The sequence below is a fragment of the Mercurialis annua genome, linkage group LG2 (genome assembly GCF_937616625.2).
Source record: "Mercurialis annua linkage group LG2, ddMerAnnu1.2, whole genome shotgun sequence".
In the NCBI taxonomy this organism is placed as follows: domain Eukaryota; kingdom Viridiplantae; phylum Streptophyta; class Magnoliopsida; order Malpighiales; family Euphorbiaceae; genus Mercurialis; species Mercurialis annua.
The window spans coordinates 48,161,110-48,179,927 of NC_065571.1; the positions used below are offsets into that span (position 1 = coordinate 48,161,110).

The 18,818-nt window shown below is 30.5% G+C and overlaps 2 long non-coding RNA genes across 2 annotated transcripts; both read right to left on the reverse strand.

The window, feature by feature from the left end:
- Window positions 1-205: 205 nt before the first annotated feature.
- Window positions 206-2,883, reverse strand: LOC126667439 (uncharacterized). The gene is made up of 4 exons (XR_007638193.2): window positions 2,639-2,883; window positions 2,474-2,551; window positions 964-1,036; window positions 206-555 (listed from the first exon to the last, which is right to left on the reverse strand). It is a non-coding gene; the product is annotated as an uncharacterized LOC126667439 (long non-coding RNA).
- A 1,534-nt stretch (window positions 2,884-4,417) lies between these two features.
- On the reverse strand, window positions 4,418-9,875 carry LOC130014659 (uncharacterized). Its single transcript, XR_007638192.2, has 4 exons — window positions 9,631-9,875; window positions 9,466-9,543; window positions 7,956-8,028; window positions 4,418-7,547 (listed from the first exon to the last, which is right to left on the reverse strand). It is a non-coding gene; the product is annotated as an uncharacterized LOC130014659 (long non-coding RNA).
- Between the last annotated feature and the right edge of the window lie 8,943 nt (window positions 9,876-18,818).

Sequence of the window (18,818 nt, forward strand, 5' to 3'; positions counted from 1 at the left end):
GACATAAAAGAGTTTTTGTCGCAGCGTATTAAGAGAGGCTTGAAAGGAGTTTTTTCAAATACGAGTGACATTTGTGCACCTTTCTAGATTATAAGGACATAAGTGATCTCTAAGTCAAATGTTAAGAGTATATATGTGTCACGACCCAATTTCATGGATCGGGACCGGCGCTAGGGTATGGGTATGGTCGTACCAAAACCCGTAGCAAGCCTTGCGGAAAACAATTAAACATTTAAAACTACAAAAAACTGCTCGGGGGCAACCGAGACTCCAACCTAAGTCTAGCAATTTATATTACAGTTCTAATATAAATAAGTTAAATATCCAAAAATGCTCAACAGCATGCCTTAAATATAATATTAAAATAATCCAGAGTAAACATGCTAATAATAAATAATCGATCAAATTGATAATCCCAATGTGTAATATCAATATAATATATAATAACTAGCTCTACTGCGGTCTAAGAGTTCAAAAACAGTAACTAGTTTAAATAACACAAAAACCTCCGAAGAATCAAAAGAATCGGAGTGGACCAGCTTTCAAATCATAAACCTGGAAAATTTGGGAAAACAACGGGGTCAGATATACTGAGATGAGTTCGCAATACTATTTACATTTATTAAGTATTAAGTTTAAAACCCTTAAATCAAACAGTTTATACTAATATACTATGATTATGGAAAACAGTATTGAAATGATCCCAGCGTAAGTATGACATAGCATACCGATAAACCCAGAGTGGACGAGAACAAATCCTCGTCATATATATATACCAGCGTAAGCAAGACTTTAGTCTGCCGTTTTCCAGAGTACTTACCGGTGCACACAGTCTCGATACAAGCCTATCGAGTAGCTCGTTTCAATCCAGATCCATAATCCGTAAAAACAGTTCAAAAGCATTTATAATATTAAAATACGATGCGGTACTTAATAAAGCGGTAAATAGCACTACAAACTCACAGCTTGCTTATCCACGTGATCTTGACAAACAGCTAACCCTGCGTAGACTCCGAAGCACGAGCAGTCGACGGGTCTAAAATAATAAGTAGGTTAATATTTGAACGACCCCTAACTCTAAGATTACTAGACACCACGTATGACTAGCATAATTAATAAACCAGATAAATCACAGAGAAACACAATTCTCAAATAATTTATAATGACGTAAATAATTCAAGCCTATTGAGTTCATATTTAAAATTCATCCGAAAATATTAATTAAATAATATTTAATAAATAAATAAAATCTTTTCCTCAAATAGTGGGGTAGCCGAGTTTCTTAAAACTATCAAGCTAATCCCACATGTCAGGCGACCCAAGTCTAACCCGACCCAACCATAAAACCAGAGTTATAAACCACAGTTTATTATTTAATATTTAATAAAATATTAATCAATATAAAAATGGAACTCAATAGTTTGAAACCCAAGTAATTAAAAATTACCAGCAAAATATCTCCTTAAATAAATCAATAAATAATTAAAAAGGCTAAATTACAAATTTATCCAAATTGGCACGCTAAGCCAAAATCTCAAATAAAATAATAATTACCCAAGTAATTATAATTATTGTATATAAAATATATATCGTTTTCGAATAAAACAATTTAAATTTTAAAATCGACATCAACATTATTTATTTGTTATTATTTATTCTTTTTGAAAAAAATATTATCGATTAACAATCTATTAATCGAATGATATTTGAATTAAAGTCTGATTTTAAAATCGATATATAACCAAATAATAATCATTCATAGATTAATAAAAGAAAACCTACCTATAAAAAAAACAATTGCCATAACAAATAACCCATCCTACATTTTTAATGCACAAGATCACGCCATCACCAAGCACCACACATAACTATATTATAAAGAAATCAATTTCTAATTTAAGTAACAAAATAATGAACAAAGGAAATTAATATCCTAATCATTTGAAACTAGTATTCCCGCCACCACATAATTGAGAAACCAAACTAACAGTTACCAAATAATCAACTCAAACTGAACAATATCATCAAGAACTCATGGTGAACTCAGTTGACAGTAACTTCACCATTTAAAGATTTCCAACATAGCATGGTGTCATCAGTAAGAATCATCACACAAAAACGGCCAAAATCATGGCAACGAGATTCATCGCCAAACAACCGAACCTCAGTCAATAGTACAAATGATGATCATCCACAAACAGTAGGAACAAGATCAAAGTTATGAGCCTAAGGCATGAACAGTTAGCAAGGATGGATCTCGACGATGATGCCGAATTGTGACGTGAATGAATAAGGTAGATTTAATTAAATCATAAGCCAAACCGATAAGGGAAATTACCCAAAAGCTAAATAATATTCGATCAACATCAATGATTAAAGAAAAGTAATCGGCAGCAACAAACATCAAATACGACTGCAATATACTAAAAAAAACGGTGAAACGACGGCGAGCATAACGAATTGAATAACGTACCGACTTCAATTCCAAAACTTAGAGATTGTAAAGGACCGAGTCTATTACGGCTGAGACAAGACGAATCACAATTTGATGCTAGAAGCAAGGAGAACGAATAAATGAACGGAAGTATATCGATTATAACCAAAACTGAAAACGATGTATAAGAAGATGAATTCTTACCGAGATTTTCAAGAAAGTTTGAAGGAGTTTGTAGCGTATGATTTCAGTGAAATAGGAAGTATAGATGTCGGCTATGGTTTGTAATTTGACGAATGAAATTAGGGTTTAAGAAACGTAAATATATAGGGAATGAAACGAAGGAATGCCGACGAAAAAGAACTAACACTTTATCTTAAACTATAACAGTACCTCAATAACCCAAAGGACAAGCGTGGCCATCAAAGAAAAATGAAATTTGGCCTTGAAAAGCATGGGCCTAAAAAAAACCAATTAAATGATAAAATAATTTAAGACATGCATGAGATTTATATATGAATTTAAATAATGATATAACATAATTATATTGTATTATCAACTCTTTAATAATTATTATATTTAAAAAAACATCTGAAATAAAATTAATTTAAACATAAAATTTTACCAAAAGCTCGACGGGAAAAGCTTAATTTTTTTACGGGATATTACATTCGCCCCAACTTATTAAAAATTCGTCCTCGAATTTAAAACTGATTTGAAAACTCGAATGATCACCACACGCATACGTGAAAATTTCTTAGTTAAAAAAAATCTGGTATCTCAAACGACTCTCCTAACACCACGTGTGAAAGATTTAAAAATTTATTTTTCAGTCAGAAATAATCAATACACTATACGATGAAAATTTTAAAGAACAAACTCAAGTCTCGAAAACTACCAAGCAACACCACAAATGTAGGAACAACCCTAAAATTTCAAATCGTAATTTTACTAAACCAAACTCTATTGCTACAAACCGAAAACCTACAAACACTCTTTACTGAAAATAATCTTACATTCCTTAACGCCTATACTCTATATCTCTTAAAGTGGTCACAACACCAAATACCTCATAAGATAAAACTTAATATCAAATTTAGATGTCATCCTGATTAAATGTTCCCTCACAATTAACAGCTGAAAACTAAACACCATTAGAATCGTTACGGTTCAACCAATTTGAAGAGTACATAATTCAAACTTCTGATTATAAAATTTTTCATCCTCCAATTTTTCTCAATCCCTAACACCTCGAATTTTACCGAAGATCATTTAGATCAAATCGCAGTCAATCGGTTTATTGGTTTTGCTCAATATAAAATTTTATAGAAAAATGCTTTACGCAACCACAAAATATATAATAATACCATCCGCCTTTAATTTGAATTACTAACATCATCAGTTTAATTTCATTTTTCAACCAAAAATAATTAACTCGTTGAAAAGTCCTTTTGTTTGTAAACGTATCAACAAAATAAAATATTCTCAATTTGAAATCATAATTGAACCTTATTTTCAAATAATTTCATGATTTTATAAAATTGTTCACTTAGAAAATCTTAAAATCCATTTTTAAATCAAAACTGATAAAGTTTCATCACTTCTCAAAAAGTTAAAATTTCACAAATAAGAATTCCTTTATTAACGAAAAAATTCCATATCGGTTGTCAAAACTTTTTGTACAGAAAACGAATCTGTAAAAACAAAATTTCTTTTAAAATTTTCAGTGTAAATAGACACGCAGAGCATAACCAATTTCCTTAAATCAAAAATCCCCAAATGCATACTCTAAGCTGACACAATTCTTAAATCCGAACTAAACTTCGAGTGTAACATTATAACCATAGTCCTTATTTACCAAATACTGATACTCCAACAAAATTGAATAAATCTTTTCAATGTACCTTTTAAATCACCACCGTCATCACAGAGTATTTGTCTAGACACCAACCAGATAAAATTTTCAAAATCATTTGAAATTTATCAACTTTTTAAACACCATTTTCACAATGTAACTCGCGAGTTTATAACAAAACATTTTTCTTGAAAAGCCTTACTGATAAAATTTATTTTACATAATTGTGCGCCAGGGTGATTACAGCTCTCATCCCCAAAGAGTTGCATTCAACCCTAACCATTTAATGCCGTGATGAATGCTCTAAATGCATGTATCAATTATTTATTTCTTTTTTTAATTATTGATCATACTCAATGCTCAATGCAGTTTCCTATTCGTGGCATTTTAAATGAATGCTCATGATATGTCTGGGCACAATTACGTGATAAAAACATTTCAATTACTTTAACAAGTTAACTTTTGAAATCAATTTTCCTTCGAAATATTTTCTAGACATTACACTCTGTGAGACGTGCACTCGTCCATCTTGACATATTTGCTCATCTCCATTATCCTAGTCCACCAATTTGAATTGTCAAAACGTAATAACCAAATAAACAACGAAACTAAAATTTACCTAACAACGAATTCCCCCTCAAATCAAATTGGAAAAAAAAAATTCAAATGCATCAAGGCAACACGGCCGTCTTCACAGCTCCAGTTTTGGTATTTCACCGATCTATCTAAAGAACACTATTGTATTACTACACTGATCAACCTCGATTCAGAGATTCCATATCTAATTCTAGAACACTCACAGCTGAACTTTCAACTACAACAAATTATCACAAACGAGTCCGACGTAGAAACACATAACGTTCAAAATTTCACGCACGAGGTAAACCCACACGAGAAGAATTATTCCACCGGTGTTGAGTAATATAATTAATTTGCCTTCCTCCGACCAGGACAGTTTCGGGATTCGAATCAGCGAATAGCTCTTGAGAATCGCTCCTCAAATTTATTGATAAGAAAATTAATCACTTCGATTTCCAGGGTCAAACGCTAGATCCGGCTAAAACAATTATAACATCAAAACTAATCGCAGGGTAAAAGAAAACGAAGGTTCGAATCGCACATCGACACCAATACCAAAATTAAGCTAAAGAAAACTAGCAAGGAATACTCTCACGTGTTACTCCACACAATGATGTCAACGAGGAAAAAAAAACAGATATGGCTTAATTTAATCAAGCACGAGATACAATAATAATAACATAGTAATATAGATCAAAAATTAATCACACAAACCGAAAAGCACTAAAACATCTTGCAGTAAGACAACTACTCATTAGGGTAGATAACAAAAATAATTTCAAAAAGTTAAGCACACAACATCTTATATGATCCTTGAATTCCTACCGACATGGTGACAACTCAATACAACCCGTAATTGATGAAAATTTAAATCATACAATAACATTTTGAACACATCAGCTTAAATTAAAATAATAAAGATATTGGTCATAAAGTACTTATCAAAACCCACTTCGAAAGATAAGATTTACAAAATAGATTTCAAGTTCATGTCGAGCCCCATAGTTTTAAAAATCATTTTCCGGAAGACCTCTTTATAAAATAATAGATAAAATTGTTCACAAACGCCTCAATTTAAAATCATCGAGTTAGCCGAGTGATTACCACTTCCAAGCTCAACTCCAAGTTTAGGTGACCCAAGTCAAACCCATAATATCCATTTATGAAACATATGCAACACATTTTAAAATCCAAAAAAAAACCTTTTGAACATAAATCTCATTATTTTCAAAATAGGTAGCTCGACGTCACCCAAAGTAATAACATCAACTAATCTCGCAAGTGGAAAAACAATTATTCTTTAACAATCTTTTCAGAAATACTTGCTTCAACCAAAATTAGTAAATCAAGCATAAGACCAACAACACCAAAGTGTTGACAAATCGAAATATGGTAAAATTACAAAATTATGTTAAATTATCAAATCGGTATCGCCTTGAAAAATTATTTCAAAACAATCATTTTGAAAACACCAAGCTAGACGTAACATTTTAATTTTTAAAATACAAGAATTTTATTTTGTTTCAAAATAATAACCCTTATTCAATCCTTAGTCAAATGTAAAACTTTGAAATAAACGGATTTCATTTTACTGGCAAGATATTGAAAATAATATTTTAGGGTGTCGTGTTCAGACTACCCATTTGACCTTTTTATGTCAAACACTAGTTAGAAAAAAATAATATTAAGATAATTTAAAACCAATAAGTGCCAACAACGCAATTCACAAAACGTGAAAAAGATTTTTCGGTCAAAAATCATTTAACCCAAAACAATGTCAAAGCCTAACAAATATAAATTTTTGAAATCGAAGTTCACGGCAAAAACCAGAAGTACCGACAAAATAATTTAACATCAACATCCTTAAAGTATAACAACCAAAATGTATTACCCAAATGAAAAGCAACATCACAAAGATAAGGCAATTTACATCATACTCAAGTATGACATAAAGAAAATTACCAACATAAGATTTCCCGAGAAATCATAAGCAATTAATTCACCCAAGTGAAATAACATCAATATAGTAAAATAAAAACATCAAATCAAAGCATAATTAATGACTGACTTGACGCAATCCTATCGGTGCAGGCAGAAAGTTTTAAAAACAAATGATGACGTTTCAAAAGACAAAACTTGAATCCTAATTCCGCAGTAGATCCTATGACATAACTATAACACTTAACATGCCTTAAAGCGATAAACACGCAACATGCAAAAATTTGGCCTTAGTTCGAAACTAAAGCTCTGATACCAACTTTGTCACGACCCAATTTCATGGATCGGGACCGGCGCTAGGGTATGGGTATGGTCGTACCAAAACCCGTAGCAAGCCTTGCGGAAAACAATTAAACATTTAAAACTACAAAAAACTGCTCGGGGGCAACCGAGACTCCAACCTAAGTCTAGCAATTTATATTACAGTTCTAATATAAATAAGTTAAATATCCAAAAATGCTCAACAGCATGCCTTAAATATAATATTAAAATAATCCAGAGTAAACATGCTAATAATAAATAATCGATCAAATTGATAATCCCAATGTGTAATATCAATATAATATATAATAACTAGCTCTACTGCGGTCTAAGAGTTCAAAAACAGTAACTAGTTTAAATAACACAAAAACCTCCGAAGAATCAAAAGAATCGGAGTGGACCAGCTTTCAAATCATAAACCTGGAAAATTTGGGAAAACAACGGGGTCAGATATACTGAGATGAGTTCGCAATACTATTTACATTTATTAAGTATTAAGTTTAAAACCCTTAAATCAAACAGTTTATACTAATATACTATGATTATGGAAAACAGTATTGAAATGATCCCAGCGTAAGTATGACATAGCATACCGATAAACCCAGAGTGGACGAGAACAAATCCTCGTCATATATATATACCAGCGTAAGCAAGACTTTAGTCTGCCGTTTTCCAGAGTACTTACCGGTGCACACAGTCTCGATACAAGCCTATCGAGTAGCTCGTTTCAATCCAGATCCATAATCCGTAAAAACAGTTCAAAAGCATTTATAATATTAAAATACGATGCGGTACTTAATAAAGCGGTAAATAGCACTACAAACTCACAGCTTGCTTATCCACGTGATCTTGACAAACAGCTAACCCTGCGTAGACTCCGAAGCACGAGCAGTCGACGGGTCTAAAATAATAAGTAGGTTAATATTTGAACGACCCCTAACTCTAAGATTACTAGACACCACGTATGACTAGCATAATTAATAAACCAGATAAATCACAGAGAAACACAATTCTCAAATAATTTATAATGACGTAAATAATTCAAGCCTATTGAGTTCATATTTAAAATTCATCCGAAAATATTAATTAAATAATATTTAATAAATAAATAAAATCTTTTCCTCAAATAGTGGGGTAGCCGAGTTTCTTAAAACTATCAAGCTAATCCCACATGTCAGGCGACCCAAGTCTAACCCGACCCAACCATAAAACCAGAGTTATAAACCACAGTTTATTATTTAATATTTAATAAAATATTAATCAATATAAAAATGGAACTCAATAGTTTGAAACCCAAGTAATTAAAAATTACCAGCAAAATATCTCCTTAAATAAATCAATAAATAATTAAAAAGGCTAAATTACAAATTTATCCAAATTGGCACGCTAAGCCAAAATCTCAAATAAAATAATAATTACCCAAGTAATTATAATTATTGTATATAAAATATATATCGTTTTCGAATAAAACAATTTAAATTTTAAAATCGACATCAACATTATTTATTTGTTATTATTTATTCTTTTTGAAAAAAATATTATCGATTAACAATCTATTAATCGAATGATATTTGAATTAAAGTCTGATTTTAAAATCGATATATAACCAAATAATAATCATTCATAGATTAATAAAAGAAAACCTACCTATAAAAAAAACAATTGCCATAACAAATAACCCATCCTACATTTTTAATGCACAAGATCACGCCATCACCAAGCACCACACATAACTATATTATAAAGAAATCAATTTCTAATTTAAGTAACAAAATAATGAACAAAGGAAATTAATATCCTAATCATTTGAAACTAGTATTCCCGCCACCACATAATTGAGAAACCAAACTAACAGTTACCAAATAATCAACTCAAACTGAACAATATCATCAAGAACTCATGGTGAACTCAGTTGACAGTAACTTCACCATTTAAAGATTTCCAACATAGCATGGTGTCATCAGTAAGAATCATCACACAAAAACGGCCAAAATCATGGCAACGAGATTCATCGCCAAACAACCGAACCTCAGTCAATAGTACAAATGATGATCATCCACAAACAGTAGGAACAAGATCAAAGTTATGAGCCTAAGGCATGAACAGTTAGCAAGGATGGATCTCGACGATGATGCCGAATTGTGACGTGAATGAATAAGGTAGATTTAATTAAATCATAAGCCAAACCGATAAGGGAAATTACCCAAAAGCTAAATAATATTCGATCAACATCAATGATTAAAGAAAAGTAATCGGCAGCAACAAACATCAAATACGACTGCAATATACTAAAAAAAACGGTGAAACGACGGCGAGCATAACGAATTGAATAACGTACCGACTTCAATTCCAAAACTTAGAGATTGTAAAGGACCGAGTCTATTACGGCTGAGACAAGACGAATCACAATTTGATGCTAGAAGCAAGGAGAACGAATAAATGAACGGAAGTATATCGATTATAACCAAAACTGAAAACGATGTATAAGAAGATGAATTCTTACCGAGATTTTCAAGAAAGTTTGAAGGAGTTTGTAGCGTATGATTTCAGTGAAATAGGAAGTATAGATGTCGGCTATGGTTTGTAATTTGACGAATGAAATTAGGGTTTAAGAAACGTAAATATATAGGGAATGAAACGAAGGAATGCCGACGAAAAAGAACTAACACTTTATCTTAAACTATAACAGTACCTCAATAACCCAAAGGACAAGCGTGGCCATCAAAGAAAAATGAAATTTGGCCTTGAAAAGCATGGGCCTAAAAAAAACCAATTAAATGATAAAATAATTTAAGACATGCATGAGATTTATATATGAATTTAAATAATGATATAACATAATTATATTGTATTATCAACTCTTTAATAATTATTATATTTAAAAAAACATCTGAAATAAAATTAATTTAAACATAAAATTTTACCAAAAGCTCGACGGGAAAAGCTTAATTTTTTTACGGGATATTACAATATGGCCATTTTTCCTTAAAGAAAGGGTTGGAAATGAAATTAGACAAGCATGCAAAGAAAGAACAATCTTTCATGTCATTAAGGACATGCCATTAAGTAGACACAAAGTGCCTTTAATGATGCTCATTCATGAATTTTAGATTAGTGGGTACCACTAATAGGATAGGATTTATATAATTTGTTGATTTTTGCAAATTGAGTTTCATCTGATTGGACAATATTCTTCATTTTATATTTTGTCAATAATCCTTCTAATTTCTCAATGCTTCATCATCATAAACATGGCTCTTCATTAAAACAGATTACTTTACTTGTATACATAAAAGTTAGAAAAATTGTAAAGGAAAAACAATTTTAAGTCCATCATTAGGTCACATTGAGTTGCTGTAATTTTTTTGGTTTATAGCCTTCTACTTTTTTTTTTTGAATGGTTATAGCCTTCCTTTTTTTTTTTTTTTATCAGTAGATAGATAAAAACAAAGTGTACAAACAGAATTAAACAAACAGCGACAAACCGAAAATACATAGAATTATCCTATAAAAGCACTAAACATAAGCTTCACTTGTTTAGCGAGATTATGTGCTTCTGCATTACGGACTCTAGGAATATAGCGAACTTCTGCATTATTGAAGGATAGTTGAAGATGCCAAATATCATCACAGATATCCGCCCACCAAATATTGGAGCAAAATCCAGCATTGATAGTAAGAGATACCTGAAGGGCATCACCCTCAAACCTTACGTCTGTCCAGCCATTGCTTCGAGCCCAATTCATAGCTTCTCTCAATGCCAACAATTCCAAAATACCAGGATCCCATATATGTCTAAAAATTGCAGAAAATTGTGAAATAGTTCGAAGATGCGCATTCTTAGCTATTACCCCAATTGCACCAAATTTGGAAGCTAAATCCACAGCTGCATCATATGAAAGGGTTAAAAAGTCTGATCTCCGTTGATGGCACACTTCGACATTCTGCATAACAGGATGATGCGTGTACGGAGTTCTGGGGGTCCTGGGGATCAAAGATTGAGAATCCGCAAATTCCTTCCAACTTGTAAAACTAAGCCCAATCAGATCCATAATCTGCGATGTCTTGAATTCAAAAATCAAATTATTCCTTGATTTCCACAAACACCACAAGTGATAACAAAATAACTCCACTGACTCAATTCCACCTAATTCCAATAAGTTATGTGTGATCCGTAACCAGAAATCTACAAAAGTTGGTATTGGATCCCAGTTTGTTCTGAAGCTGAAAGGGGACGCAAACCAAAATTCTTTAGCTTTCTAGCAATGGAACAATATATGGCAAATAGTTTCATCCTGATCACATAACACACATTTAAGATTCAAGTGCAGTCTGAAGTTCAGATTGGCTGCTGTAGGAAGACCATTATGTAAGCATCTCCAAATGAAAATTATAATTTTATGGTGGATTCTTAATTTCCAAAGAAACTACCAATCTTTCTTAGACATTGCTGGGATAAGTGATTCATACTCTCTTCCATGAGAGTGGAGAGAAACGTAATAACCCGATTTGACTGTGTAAACTCCAGAAGTAGTGAATGCCCATAGGAGTTTGTCTGGATAAGGCCAGTAAGATAACGGAATTGCCAGGATTTTCTGAACATCCGAATCTTCAAAGTAATCATGAAGCAGAACTGTATTCCAGCTTCTACAACCTGGATCAATAAAAAAATCTACCGTTTTTGAAGATAAAGTGGTAGTGAGATAATTACTTGGCAAAAAAGGATAACTCCCTGGGATCCAAGGATCAACAAAACAAGAGACAGATTTTCAACACATTTATTTTAAAATACCCCTGACAATGCATTTGATTAATGAACATTTTAAATTTATAAACTTATTTCAAAAACACTGAAAGAGATAGTTCAGTAATGTTTATAATATATTTGTTGGGATTTCTAGTTTAATAACGCAGCGGAATTTAATTTTTTTTTTATCAAAAATCCAAAACAAGATCCATGTAATTCGAAGAGATAGACATAGTTTTATAAATAAAACTTCTTCGAATGTCGAATTCAGATAACAATGTAGGAAGGAAGAAGGTGGTTCACTTTGGTGATACCTTGCCTCGAATAAGAAACGCCTTCAAAAGAACACGTTCTCTACGAGTATCCACATGAACAGTTTCTCTCTAAAATAAGTGTTTGTATGCTAGCACCTTTTTACTTTTTTTTTTGGCAATTTGGAATTAAGTGATTAATATTTCGTGAGTGTCTTGTGTTTAATTTTGAAAACACATATATAAAATCCTAGATTTAAGTGTGTATTTATAGGTAAATAATACATTTAAGGTTTACTAAAAAAACATGTGATGTAATCAAACTCAAATATTTTATTGTTGATAACTCTTTTGAGTTTAAGTATATTACTCTTTTTGATAACACACACCCTTCTCCCTCCGCCCCCACCCCCACCCACCCACCCACATAAATATATATATTCATTTATCAATCTCATTGTTCTATTAGTCTGTACAAAACATAATTGTTTTGGGCTTATTATTAGTGTGCGATTCTGTAGGTTCATATAATGTTAGCAGTAAGTCTGAAATTTCTAATTCAGCCCACAAGTCATAAGTGGCTTATACTAAGACATTATAATTATCCAATTCATATGAAAATCGATTATTCAAATTTATCTTATATAATAATATTTTGATCCTTTTATCTTATGATATCTAGATTGAATATAAAGCTTAATACAATCATGCTTATATAATTCAATTATTAGTTTTCTGATTTTCAGTAGACTGAAAATGATAACTCTTTATCAATTTATTTAGCATGCATTTTCTCCAGTCTATCTTTTTAAGGACTCCGTAGATAATTTACTCAAATGAATGAGGGACAAATTCCTTCTCAGTTACTCACATTTCTCATATAGTTACTTTAATATCGAGTGACAATCTATTTCATTATCCTATTAAAAATAATATAAAAATGAATCAAAATACGAAATGAGTATGTAGAAATTTATGATAATTTCAAGGTCAAAGGATAGGTTTAATATTACTATAATGAGAAATACTGATTATAGTGATCTATGTATTATTTTCATGATGAATCATTTAGTGCTTCATTTCATAAATGACACCTATGATTTGACTTAACATCATATATGTTGAAATATGCCTAGAATTCTAATTACTATTTATATTAGGACTCTACTAATGAAGTGTTAAGGTGAAGGATAACTTTATTATCATTGGACAATTAGAAAGATATAATCCAATTAGGATTAATATTCCTTATGCTACAAGGAGAAATTATTCACTATATATACACTACCTTATTCACCTTTTAGAGTACACCAAAAACCGAACACACAATGTAGACACTGATGTGAATAAGGGAAAAAGGGGGTGTGTGTGATGTGAGGAATATAAGTTAATTCTTACCCTTTTGGGTTACTTCTTATAGAGAGAGAAACACTTTGTGAGTTTTTCTTCTAAGGGCATATTTATTAGGGATGTTCTCTATTTGGTGATTCTCCACCAATTTTGTACTCCTTTTGATGATTGTGGATGGCTCGAATCTTTCGCCCGTGGATGTACGCTTTAAAGCAGAACCACGTAAATCTCTTGTGTTATTTATTATTTTGCTATATTGTTATTTATTGATCAAATCCATAATTAAATACCTACGGAGTGGTTTCGATTCCGCTGCGCATACCAATCCGGTCAAGAACCGGTCACGACAATTGGTACCAAAGATTCAACATCGGTATCAATGTTACAACAATTGGTATCAAAGCCAATTTGGTTTTCAGATTTATTATGGATTATGATTATTATGGCAAAATTATTATTTGGAGGATTTCGCAAGCCGCAATTACTTGATACAAAGAAGATGTTTTGGAGATAGAGAAGCCACCAATTTTCAAGTGCCGAAAGTCGTTGAAGACAGACTTGGGTATTAAAGTTCTTAAGGAGATTTTTGTGATGAATATCAATATGCTACTTTAAACTACAAAGAAGAAAGGTATGACTTTTCTAAACACACAATTATTTGAGGATTTTATAGAGCTTTTGTAAGATGAATGATTGGGATAATCTCTTTATACTCTCATGAAATTCTATTAGTGATTTGAATTTAAAAATTTCTTTTAAGAGTTTGTTGAATGAAGAGTTTATTTGGGCATAATCAGATTTTGATAAAATCTTGATATTGCAAAAGAGATTTTATTTGATTAAGTAGCAATCTTAGACACAAGATGGATTACAACGTTTGTGATTTGGAATGGCGTCACTATTGGATCACTCATAAGTCAATTTGTTTGGAGATAATTAGATGAGGAATGAATGCTAGCGGTTATAGGCGAATCAGGTTAGAGAACCAGTCTACGCTTAAAATTGCAGCATAATTGTTTTTTATCCGAAATTTATGCAGATTCAGGTTGTTCATATCACATTTGTGCCAAATTTGATTGGTTTTCCGTCTACAACTGAGTTGATAGTGGAGTGTAGTTACGGGTAACGGTCAATACATGCAGAATTTTGGGATATTGGTTCAGTCAAGGGAAAGATGCATAATGAGGCAGTTAGAAAAATAATGTTTGTTCAACATGATTTCTATATGCACATGTCTGGTATCTCAATATATAAAACTACGAGTTTTGTGGGTTATTTGGCGATGAAGTGAGATTGGATGCTGCACTTGTGATGTATGCTGGGTTGGTCGACTTATGAAGATTAAGGGATATGATACGACCTCAACATTTATTTTTTGATTTAATCATTATAGGCTACTAATGACATTTGTTTCTGGTATCCGTTTTAAGACCAACAAAATTCGAAGTTTCGTGTAATTTTGATTGATACACCCGAAGATAATAAATCTTCAAGTCATTTTGGTTTCAGCAAGTTCAAGACGTTTTTAAAGTTTGTATGGTCCTCCTCAAAGAACCTCTTTTGGAATAAGTTCAGTTTGGACTTAAATGGAGAAGGTGGAGCACAACAGTAATCACAGTTTATTGGAGAATTCAAGTTAAGGTGGAGATTGTTGGAATATGCCTAGAATTCTAATTCCTTTTTGTATTAGAACTCTATTAATGAAGTGTTAAGATGAAGGATGACTTTATTATCATTGGATAATTAGGAAGATATAATCCAATTAGAATTAATATTCCTTATGCTACAAGGAGAAATTATTCACTATATATACACTACCTTATTCACCTTTTAGAGTACACCAAAAACCGAACACACAATATAGACATTGATGTGAATAAGGGAAAAAGGGGGTGTGTGTGATGTGAGGAATATAAGTTAATTCTTATCCTTTTGGGTTACTTCTTTTAGAGAGAGAAACACTTTGTGGTTTTTCTTCTAAGGGCATATTTATTAGAGATGTTCTCTACTTGGTGATTCTCCACCAATTTTGTACTCCTTTTGATGATTAGTGGATGGCTCGAACCTTTCGCCCGTGGATGTACGCTTTAAAGCAGAACCACGTAAATCTCTTGTGTTATTTATTATTTTGCTATATTGTTATTTGTTGATCAAATCCATAATTAAATACCTACCGAATGGTTTCGATTCCGCTGCGCATACCAATCCGGTCAAGAACCGGTCACGATAATTGGTACCAAAGATTCAACATCGGTATCAATATTACAACAATATACATGATTAGTGTAAAATATAAGTATCAGTCAACATCATACTAGTCTTAATGTAATATTAAGACTAAGGATAGATTGAATATAATTCCATATTAATTTTAAGAATTTTACTATCAATTCACATACTTGTTTATAAAGAATTAACCATTCAAACATTTACTTATAATATAAAATGATAATAAAACTGCCAACTAATTAATAACAAAAAGATAAATTTAATACATTATCAAATATAATTGATCCAACGCAAATCACTAACAATATGAACATTAACCAACTTTTTTTGTTACATAGTTCATGGGATTTTTTGAATACGTTTCAACTATAAAACGACACTTTTCAACTTTACACATTAAGATAAATTATGGCCTTAATTCTAAACGGCTGCATATATGAATACAATTCAAACTTACGACCTTATTTAAATAAGAAGGAGCGCCTTACCAATTCATATAGGTCGTGCGGTAATATTAAATTTTTTATGAATATGTTACTCTTTTTTTTATCTTTATAAGAAGAGAACTTATTATTATTTTCATCTTTGTCTATTTTTTTCAGTCTTACTGATAGAGATTAAATTTGAAATAATAATAATAATAATAATAATAATAATAATAATAATAATAATAATAATAATAATAATAATAACAATAATTACTTCTTTATTATTCTATAACATTCAACATTATGGCTAAAAAAAACCTTTTCAAAGCATTAATTGGACGGAGTAATAACAATTGTTTTTCAATATATCTTATATTGATGGTCTTTCAATATAAAAGGAAAATTATTTAGGCCAAATTTTTAAAAAGGCCAAATCTTTAAAGAAATTTTTATAAAAGTTTAAATCTTTCAATTTTATCCGATTTATTCTAAAATGCATAACTTCATTTCAATTTTGTCAAAATCTCAATTTTGAATTGATTTAGCATATGTGGCACATATGTGGCGCTGACAAGTCTTGCCACACGTATGCCACCTTGGCGAATGCAATATAAAAAGTCCAAATAAATTGTTAAATATTTTAAAAATAACATTAACACCCTCAAATTTTTAATCGTTTCAACTTAAAGATTAAAATATTTACCAATTTTATATTTATAAAATATATAAATTAAAACTAATTAAATAATCATCCCGTCCCCCTCACATACGACAATTTTTCCAACAATTATTTTTTTAAAATTTTTTATTAAAAAAATTTAATTTTTTTCCCAAGGAGGCTCCTCCTCATGGAGAAGCAGATCTGCTCCTCATCTGAGGAGCGACTGCTCCTCTTCGCAGGCGAGGAGCTACTCCTCCTCGTTGGAGGAGGAGCAGCTCCTCGCCTGAGGAGCCGCTGCTCCTCGTTTATGGAGCAGCAGCTCCGTCACCAGAGCTGCTGCTCCTCGCCGGAGGAGGAGCAGCCGCTCCCCCGCTTTTCAAAATAAAAATAAAAAAATTAAATAAAAAAAATAGCGCATAAAATTTTAATATTTGAAATTAGTTCGTTTAATTTAATTGAAAAATAGTGTTTGAGGTGGAACGGTCGAAACGACAAACAAATTTTAATTATTTTAAAAAGATTAAAAATTAATTTATATTTAAAAATTAATTTTAATTATAATATTGATTATTTAGAGTATTTTTTAAAATTTAAAAAAAAGTTAAGGTGAAATGATTTAAAATTTAAGAGTATAGATTTTTTTAAAAAAACGTAAGAACTTAAATGAACATTTAACCTATTAATAGATAGGTGGCACATTATGTGGCACGCCACATCAGCGCCACATAAGCAAAATCATGTGCCAATTGAGACTTGGACAAAATTGAAACGAAGTCATGCATTTTAAAACAAATTGGATAAAATTGAAATTTTTTGACTTTTATGAAATTTTCTTCAAAAGTTCGGTCTTTTTTAGTTATTTGGCCAATTATTTAACATATAAACTACATAAATGTCATTATCAAAAGTAGTTGATATCAACAAATCGAACTAGATTTGAAGTATATAAATCATATTAATACAACATAAATTGGAATACTAACTTTTTTAATACTAGTTTCGCATTACGTGCTATGCACGTGGCTCGTAATGTGACTCGTCAATTAAATTAATTAGATTTTTTTGTAAGAAATAAATATAATACTTAAATTTATCAATTTTTAAAATTAATTGACATCAATAACATTTATTTATAATTTATTATGTTAAATAAAGTTATTATAATTATATGAATATATTTTATGTATAATTTATATTAAATTAGTTAGAGTTTTTATTAATTATATAAATAATTAAAGTAGTAGTGAGTGTAATATTATATTAATTCAATTTGTTATAATTATACTAATACATTTTAAAATTATAATCAATGTTAAATAAGTTAGAGTTTTATTGAATTAGGAAATATCTTATCTGTTGGACTAAATTTATTACATTAATTGAATTCATAATAATTATATTATTGTATTTTATTTATAATCAATATTAATATACTTTATGTTGGATTAAAAAATATCTTATGAGTTGAATTAAATTAATTTATTATAATTATATTTTTTTTATATTATTTATAATTTATATTTTAAAAGTAGAATTCTATTGAAATAAGGAAATTATAGATCCTAATTAAAAACTAAAATATTTAATTTAATTAAAAATAGAAATTATATAAATTAATTAAGAGTTTAGATATTAATTAGACTTGGGATTTTAAGACAAAAAATTTAAAAGGGTTTGATAAAATTAACAAATCAAATAAACATCAAACTTATGTCCCGTAAAGTTTATTAATTTACTTATCTCATCCAAAATTTTATATATCATGAGGGCCATGATTATATTAATAATTTATATGGCTATACTCTTTTTACGTGGATATAACCGTTAGGTAGCAATTTGCTAGATCGTGGGATTGATTTCTCCCACAAACGTTCCCCCACCCTCTAGTTATATAAAAACAAATTATTGCGTAGGACAAAAAACAGATAAAATTTGATTACTATATTTAAAATAATCATGTACGTTTGTGTCAACAGTGCGAGAAAATACCAATATTATTTGCTTATATTAAACATTTTAAATAAA